This window comes from Anguilla rostrata, chromosome 14, assembly GCF_018555375.3.
Source record: "Anguilla rostrata isolate EN2019 chromosome 14, ASM1855537v3, whole genome shotgun sequence".
In the NCBI taxonomy this organism is placed as follows: Eukaryota; Metazoa; Chordata; class Actinopteri; order Anguilliformes; family Anguillidae; genus Anguilla; species Anguilla rostrata.
The window spans coordinates 18,236,245-18,244,739 of NC_057946.1; the positions used below are offsets into that span (position 1 = coordinate 18,236,245).

General features: G+C 35.6%; 1 long non-coding RNA gene across 1 annotated transcript; it reads left to right on the forward strand.

Moving 5' to 3' along the window:
* Positions 1–933: 933 nt before the first annotated feature.
* LOC135239822 (uncharacterized) lies at positions 934–4,861 on the forward strand. The gene is made up of 4 exons (XR_010325505.1): positions 934–1,060; positions 3,242–3,322; positions 3,904–3,980; positions 4,095–4,861. It is a non-coding gene; the product is annotated as an uncharacterized LOC135239822 (long non-coding RNA).
* The last annotated feature ends 3,634 nt before the right edge of the window (positions 4,862–8,495 follow it).

Sequence of the window (8,495 nt, forward strand, 5' to 3'; positions counted from 1 at the left end):
TACAATTTAGGGTGGTGTGCTGCCTGCTATTACTACAGGGAAAATCACAGTCTATTTCCAAGAGAAGCCTGATACTAGTCAGTGACACCAAGGCCAACGTCAGCTGATCTGAAATCCAAGAAAAAGTGAAGTGGTCCAGATTTACAGTGGTAAATTCAATTTTCTTCATATCCAGTGATGTACTTTATTTTCCAATACACTGAAAAGCTGTGGGAATACTGTAGAATATTTCACGGCTATCCTACGTGGTTATTGTTTAGGCTAACAGTTACCCTAATTCTCAAAGCTTATCACAACATAGTGGAACATTCAGAATCATAACATGAGAAATGTTGTGAGTGGTGTTGTCCAGAAAGACCACCACAAGTAATTCAATTGATTGTTGAAGAACAAGACCTGTTGGTTTAGTTTTGCTTTGCTTGGGCTCCCCCTAGAACCAGGTTGTGGAACTACACATGCATAATTGCCAGTGTTCACGCTGTTATATTTGATATTTCAATTGTTCCATGAAGCAATTGTCTTTGTCAGTGCAGAACAAATAGCAGCTAACAAGCATTCGTGTTGTAGCCTACAGTCCAGCAAAATTTGTTATAAATGCATGAGATTATTTTGTTTCATTAAGTTTTTCTCCCTTTTCTTTCACAATGCAGTAACAGCTATTCAGAGCATAAAGCAGCCTAAATATAGTGTTTAGGGTTGTTACACCACGCACAGGCCTGGCTGGTAATTGAAACTTTTTCATTTTGCTTTTGTAATGTCATGTGTCTGCGGGAGTGATTGGCAGACTCAAGTGGCCGCAGATGAAACGGCTCCTGTGCTAATGAATAGAGCGCTGATTGCAGGATCCCGAGCCGCAAATTACCGCGCTGCCACGCTGACGTGCAATTACCGGCCTTCTTTTGCATATTCATGGACACGCTTTGCATACGGATCAACACCGCCGGCTCAGGCAATCGCGGAAAATAAAAGTGATAAGAGCCATCGTCTCTCTTGTTTTTCTGTAGCTGAGGGTGTTTCGCTTTCCATCCAGTGGAGTTTATGTCTTGTTGCTTTTAAAAAGGTATGTTTTATTTAAGAATATTAAAGTCTGTGTTGATCAAGGCTATATAAACCACATTCACTATGTACGCCATAAAGACATGCACATTCTAGAAGACGAAGTTTGGGTACGGAGCAGGAGGAACTAAATAAAAACACAAAATACACTTTGTAGCAGATAAGATTTATTTACTTCATTTATATTGTTTGATCCTTACATGTAAGTTTTATAAATGAATTTGTAACTGCAAAGAACCTGTACTCCCAAAACCTAGCCCTCATATTTTTGTTCAAAAACAATTTTCATCGAAATAACAATGAACAGTTTGTGTGTGTGTGTGTGTGTGTGTGTGCGTTACCTAGCATTTTTAATAACTAGAACTATTTATATTTTAATAGACAATTTCAAACCTTTTTTTACATTTTGTTTACCATACCTAATGCAACACATTTTATTTCACCACAGATAATGCTATACCCTAAGTGAGTTCATGGAATGAATACTGTCATTCTAATTATCATAATTTTAATAATAATCATAATAATTTGAAAGTACACAATTGCAAATAGGACAATTGATGTAGAATGAATGAATGATAATGATAATCTGGTAATAATAGAGTTGTCCTGTCTATTTGCTGATTAATATGCAGTGGCAAAAGAGAAATTAGAATACAATTTGTGAATTTAGACTGTAATCAGTACCAAAGCAATCAGCCTAATGTATAAAGCAATTGAAATTATCAGTCAAAAAACAAGGGTATAATATTCATGTTTACACAGTACTAGAGACCTTATGCAGATTAACTGACTTTTTGTCTTAAATACTGTTATTAGTTTATTGGGTTAAAAATGAAATAGACTAGATATCATACAGTATAAAATGTTGACATTATTGGTATTATGAACATTTTAAATATGTTGAAGCAATCTTTGTGCTTTCATTCATAATCGACCTATTAAGGAGTGTGGAGTATAAGTCTCATGCACTAGTATATTATCGAGACACAAATATAATATTAGAGCATTGTGTATGCGTACCAATGGAGTGTGTTATTACATGAATATTGAAACATGAAGGCGAATCATAACGTGTTAAAGTATGACTGCAGAAGGAACCAGGAGCACATTGCTTCTGTTTCTGCTGATGTTGTTTTGCTTTTGTAGTTGGAAGGCTGTGCAGGCAAGACGCACAAAAGAAATAGAATCTTGAAAGGAATCAATTTATATTTTCTTCATTTCTTCTCCTATGAAATATCTAAATTATTATTTGAAATGAAGACTTTATATTATGTCAATAGTTTCAAGGATAAATATGACTGTTGAGATTTTTCTTCAAACACCAAATTGCATATCACTATACAAAAAATAAAAATAAAAAATATTATGTGTTTCCTGCCAAAAAGCATTGGTAAGGAATAAACTATGATTATCGTGATTTGAGATTCTGTAATGATTATTGTCAAATGATTTCTTTGTATTTCTTCAATAATAGCCCACATTGGCCTGTCAATAACTTCATTATTTATTTACATTGATCTCCATGACAAACTCTCAACACTCTATTTAATATATTTTTAAATATAATCTTTGACCATGATATAATGTTTTATGCAAATGTAAAAACCCTGTTAAAATATTTTGTTCACAATGAGTCTTAATATACATAATAAACAGATAAAGATAAACAGTATATATATATATATATATATATATATATATATATATATATATATATACACATACTGTTTGTGTGTGTGGGCGGGTGTGTCTGTATATATATATATATATATAATATATTTATATAGCATGCAATTCTATTTTGTTTGAAAATGCAGTTATAATTAATTACTGACTTTTTTTTTTCCTTTTTATGAACATTTTCCAATTATCTGGGAGGCATGCTGTAAAAATTTATGGAAAAAGTTATATTCCAAAAGATGGAACTGTCCTCCAAACTGCTCGTATGCAGGTCATCCAGTGAACGATTAAAGTGAAAGAGGCACAACCTTTGTAAGCGTTCATTTCTTGCACTGGACACCAAGGGCGATACTTTGCTCAAAAAAGGACAGGTCGTCTCATTCAAGCACATGAAATATGGGATGAAGAATAGCTGTGGCTTTTCAAGTATCCATATATTTGTTTTATTTGGAAGCATGTAGTCTTGCCTTAACCTCAAATTTCATGTATTTCTGTCTTGCAGAGTCATTCTTCAGCAGCAGTTTGACACCAGACAGCCCAAAAAAAGCCTCTTGGAGTGCTTTCCTCTTGCTGCCATGACCTGGTCAGTTGTCCAGCTGGCTCTTGGCCAACACTTCTGTGCGAAGGGGTTGCAGTATGTTACAGTATCTGTGTAGTACTTTGTGCTTTTTCTAGTTGTTCACATTAGTACATGGTTTTAAATTGGGTGTAGACCCATGTTTAGGTGCATTCGTTCTCTCAAGTGGGTTACATGTAGCAGTGTCTGTAACTGCATATATTCATGTATTATTATTATTATTATTATTATTATTATATTAATATTTATCAGCTGGTAAAGACACATTGATTGTGTGGCTATATGTGTTGTCGGTTTCATGTACCCAGGATTTTAATTAAAACACAATATAAACAATTATGTTGAAGTGGAATTGTGCCGTTGAATATGAGGAGAAACATGCTTTTTCCCAGTAAAAACATGTGTTTCCGTTCATCCTTATTCCCGCTACATGTATTTAACATAAAAACTAGGTTTTTTTAAGCTGCCAAATGTTTCCATCAGTTTTCAGATGATTTGGAGGTTTGAATCACGCAGGCCTCTATGTTACAAACTCACCAGTGACTGATAAAATCTCGGAGCACTCCGCTCCCCCATTCACATTTCAGACTGCCTGCTGTGTTCTTTAAGCATGCATGCAACCTGCAGCCGGGGAAAGGCTGAATGAATGGAATCGAATGTGCAGGTGGTAACCTCCAGTATTGTTCACATTTTCTGGTATCTGTTTGCAATTTCACCAAAGATTTCTATCGCTGATTTGTTGGCGTATTGAACTGTTTTCCCTCTGTTCAATTGGAAGCCAATCAAAGGCCGGCGAAATGAGCAAGCCCAGGCTGCGGACAAGACCAGCAAACCCTGCTTTGAACACTTCTGAGATCAAGCCGAGATATCAGCTGGATAATTCTGTTAATTGGCCACTTTGTACATTTGGAACGCAAACAGAAAACACCCCGAAAACTTTTCTGCTCATTTCTATGAAAGAGCGCAGTGACCATTACAGTGGGTCAACCTGAACAGAAATTTCCAGAAATAAAATCACTGCTTTACTTCACCGCATACTTATATAGATTTTTTTAGATAGAGTTTTTCTTTAGATTTGTGTACGTTGTTCCTTGCTTATGGCTAGTTTTTTGTGTACAATTTCTTAGTTTTTCTTTTGTTGCAGCACTCCAAAATTCTAGTTCCAAGAAACAGAAGACACAAATTAATCATTTACTTTAGTGTATCATTAATTTGCAAAAATGAAGTCACAGATCTATTGTGTCATTTTGTCTTCTGAATTTCAGCAAATGTTATTTTACATGCTGAGAGAAAAAGATCTGCTTTTTCTTTGATAATGGAGGAACAGATTACAAAAGCGGTAGCTACTCTTTTTTTGTTGAGCTATTCTTTCTTTCTTTGGTTTAGCTTGTTTTCACATTTTTCCCACTGGTTTCTCTATATATCTGTCAGCATCATCAAATAAATCAAAACCCAAGATGCCTCCTTGAGTGTGATACAAAACCCTAAGGAGTCTCTCATCATTCAGAGATATGACCTGAAAGCAAGATCTACACAGATATGCTTTTGTCTGAATTCAATTGTTATTAAAAAAATGTTTCTCAATGCTATACATGACTCTCTAAAATAGGAAAAAATTGATTTATGTTCTAATTTTGCTTGCTAAATTGTGACGCCGCTCATATTTTTCTAGTGATTTCTTTCCCTGTTTAATACAGCAATCCTGGAAACAACTCGTATGAAAATAGCATACCTGTAAAAAAAAAAATATAATTCCTCCTATTTTTTTCTTCTCAGTTGTTTTATACCATGTGCCATGGGGTTTTAATTGCGATTCAAAGCTCGGTGCTTTTTTTCCCGGGGGGTTGGAGGGAGCAGCCCTCTCTGAGGGTGTTTCCTGGGGCTGGCGTAATCAGACATGGCAGAGGTGAGTGGGGGTCAAGTGGGGTGATGAGCGGCATCGTGACGTCGCGCTGGGCTGCACGGACGACTGAAGGTCCTGATCAAACACCGTAAACAAGACATCACTGTGGGTCCCGGTCCTCCCAGATCAGGGGAGAGAGTCCAATCAAGCCACAGAAATGTCCTCCGTCTCAGCGCATCACCACAAGGCCCGAGAACAACAGTATGGAGCGCTGGGTCTGACCATTTTGTTGACGTTTTCTTCATTTGTAACATTTAAACCAATATAAAGCATCATATACCTCACAGAAATCTACTATGACTGGAAATCCTGTAGCAGATTAATCCAAACATGTGGAACCGGAGATTAAATTATGCCATACCATAAAACATCTGTGACAGGGAGACTTTTACTCCTGTGTCTGAAAAAAGATGGGTGATATCGATACGTCTGTCCCAGTTCAGTGTATTATTACATATGTGTAATACGAACAGGAGCATTCATTCAATATACTCAGATTAATCAAGCTTTCATTTATTAATATGAATAATGTTATGATTTAATATATGAATAGGTTTGATAATAAGGATTCATTTTCAGAACTATAACATCAGACTAGCAAAGATAATGGCACCATGATTTTTATAGGCAGGTCTTCATGGTCCTCACAGAGCCTCAGAGACTGTTATGATTGGGTACACATGATTGGGTGATTGCCGGTATAGGTATGAGACAGGTCAATCGGTGTGTGTGTGTGTGTGTGTGTGTGGGTGTGCGTGTGTGCATGTGTGCGTGTGTGTGTTTGTGCGTGTGTGCATATATGTGTGTGTCTGTATGTATGTATGTATATATGGATGCATGTATGTGTGTGACAGTTTTTGTGGACTGTCATATTTCAATAACAGTCCACAACTGCATGGTACAACTATAACAGGTATTAAAACACTACAGTGATGGATTTGTTAGTTCTTGCTCAGGTCATACAACTGTGTGTCCCATAAGAGAAGACACAAGAGAGTTATACATGATAATCACAAGTATATGGACATTAATCTTTAATGAGGTGATTAGCAAATAGCTATCCTCAAGGCCCTAGATATAATATCAAATGGATTTTTGATTTTTTAAATAGATTTTTGGAATATTAAGAGAGTATTCATTTCAACGAGTGTTTCTAACAAAACTTGAACAAACAACTTGAATAAACAATTAATTTATTGTTAAAAAGCTATTTAAAAAAAGCTAGTATCCCTGCCATATTGTTAGTGCCAATGCAGATAATTTTGCAGCAACTTATTTACACAGAATAAAGTTGTGCTTGGGGAAGTAGGGAATTGTTCCCTTATGAAATACCACATCCAGAGAACTGTACAATATTCAAATATAAAATGAATCCAAAGGTGACCCTTAACATTAACCTATTCCAACACAGGAATGTATTCACAACAGCAACTTTGACTGCATAGGTGCAATAGAAATTCACAAAAATGATACCTTTATCAAACAGACAGCAGTGCTACAGCTTCCATTTGTTACATGGCACATGTTTTAGCAGTTGTTGGAGGCCCCAATTTGTTGATTTATCCAAGAGGAAACCTCAATACTCAAGAGTATTTCTAAGGCTTGTGCTTCCGCAGCTATGTATATATAGCCCAATAGCACCCTCTGCTGCAGGTCCATCATTTCTGTAAAGACCATGGAAATCAAGTTCATTTTTTAAAACATTTTTTTCAGTTGCTTTAAGCTTCAACTGATTTACTTTCATAGGTGAATAATAATAATAATAATAATAGTAATAATAGTAAAAATAATAATAATAATAATAATAATAATAATAATAATAATAATAATACCTTTCATCAATAGCATCACCAACATCATCATCATATATTAACAAAGAAAACATAAAGGTTATACTGTTGTGGACAAATACAATCTTTCAGAACCAATACATACGCATTTCAGAAATGCATGCATTGCTCTGAATGGTACAGAATCCTGTTGAAATCAGAGCAGGATCATTTTGTGCCCAGAGCCACCTGCTGCCCACATGAAACATTCTGGCTGAAATGTGTGGCCCTTGTTGTCCAAAGGGTGGAGAAACATCGTTCCAGACAGTAGCATTGTATTGAATATTTGCAAATGTTTTCTCTTCTTTAATCTCAGACAGGCTGAGATCACTTCACAGGAGCTTTGGCTGTATGGAATGTAAATGGGCTAGTAGCCACCCAACAGCGCTGCACCCTAAATCCTTCCACATGATGGCCTCAGGCTAGAAAAAAAACAAGCAGTGTTTTGGGACTAATTAATTTTCCATGAAGTAGAAACAATTGAAGCAAGGGGTACAAAGGGCATAACAAACCATGCATGAAAGTAATGAAGTACTGGTTTGTGTTAATAAAAAAGTTTGTGTCCATAATTAAGGCTACCCTCTGCAATTAACATATATAATAGTGATAGGGAAGGCAAAAGTGTTTTTCAAACTGAGCATGAAGAGACAATGTGCAATATTTTATTTAAATTCATTCATTAATTCATTCATTTTAACTACAGACCATTTGCAGGTGTTTTTACTTTTCATTTCAGTGTAAGCCCTTCTAGCTTGCCTCAGCTGATTTTAAAAAATCATTCACATCACTTTTCTTCATTTCTGGATGATGAGTCATCAAATTCCTTGTGCATTTTCTATCACACTGACATCAGGGCTTGGATTGAAGCAATGTTTGTCCCTAAATTTGCCTTACAAATGAATGTTTATTTTGTTGCTCTTTTTTTTTTCTTCACAAACAAAGTTTAGCCGGGTCACCATTCACCAAAATCAATTTACCAAACTCTGCTTGTGCACACAAAACTAACACTTGCATTTATTTGTAAGTCAAAGTTTAGGCCTTGCTCTCTGATTGGTTCAGTGTTTAAAGGGTATTGGTTGACAGCAAAACAAGATTCCGTATGCAGAATCAGAAAAGACTGTTGGTCCCACACCAATGCGCATTAGATTTCTGCACCAGACCATTTCATCACTTACATTGTAAAATTATAACCCTAATGTTGGGTTGCAATTTTTATCATGCCCTAATGACTTAATTCATGTTTTGTATATATCTCCTCAATCATTATGAGGGAACCATATTAAGATAATACCCGCAAAAAAAATATTAATGAGAAAAGGTTCTACTGATTCACACATATTTGTGCAGTTGCTACTGTTTGATTATGTGCCTTTGTTGATGTTCCTGATTTCATGTGTAGTGGATTTTATTCAAGACCATACAATGGCCAATATTTTTATTAATGACA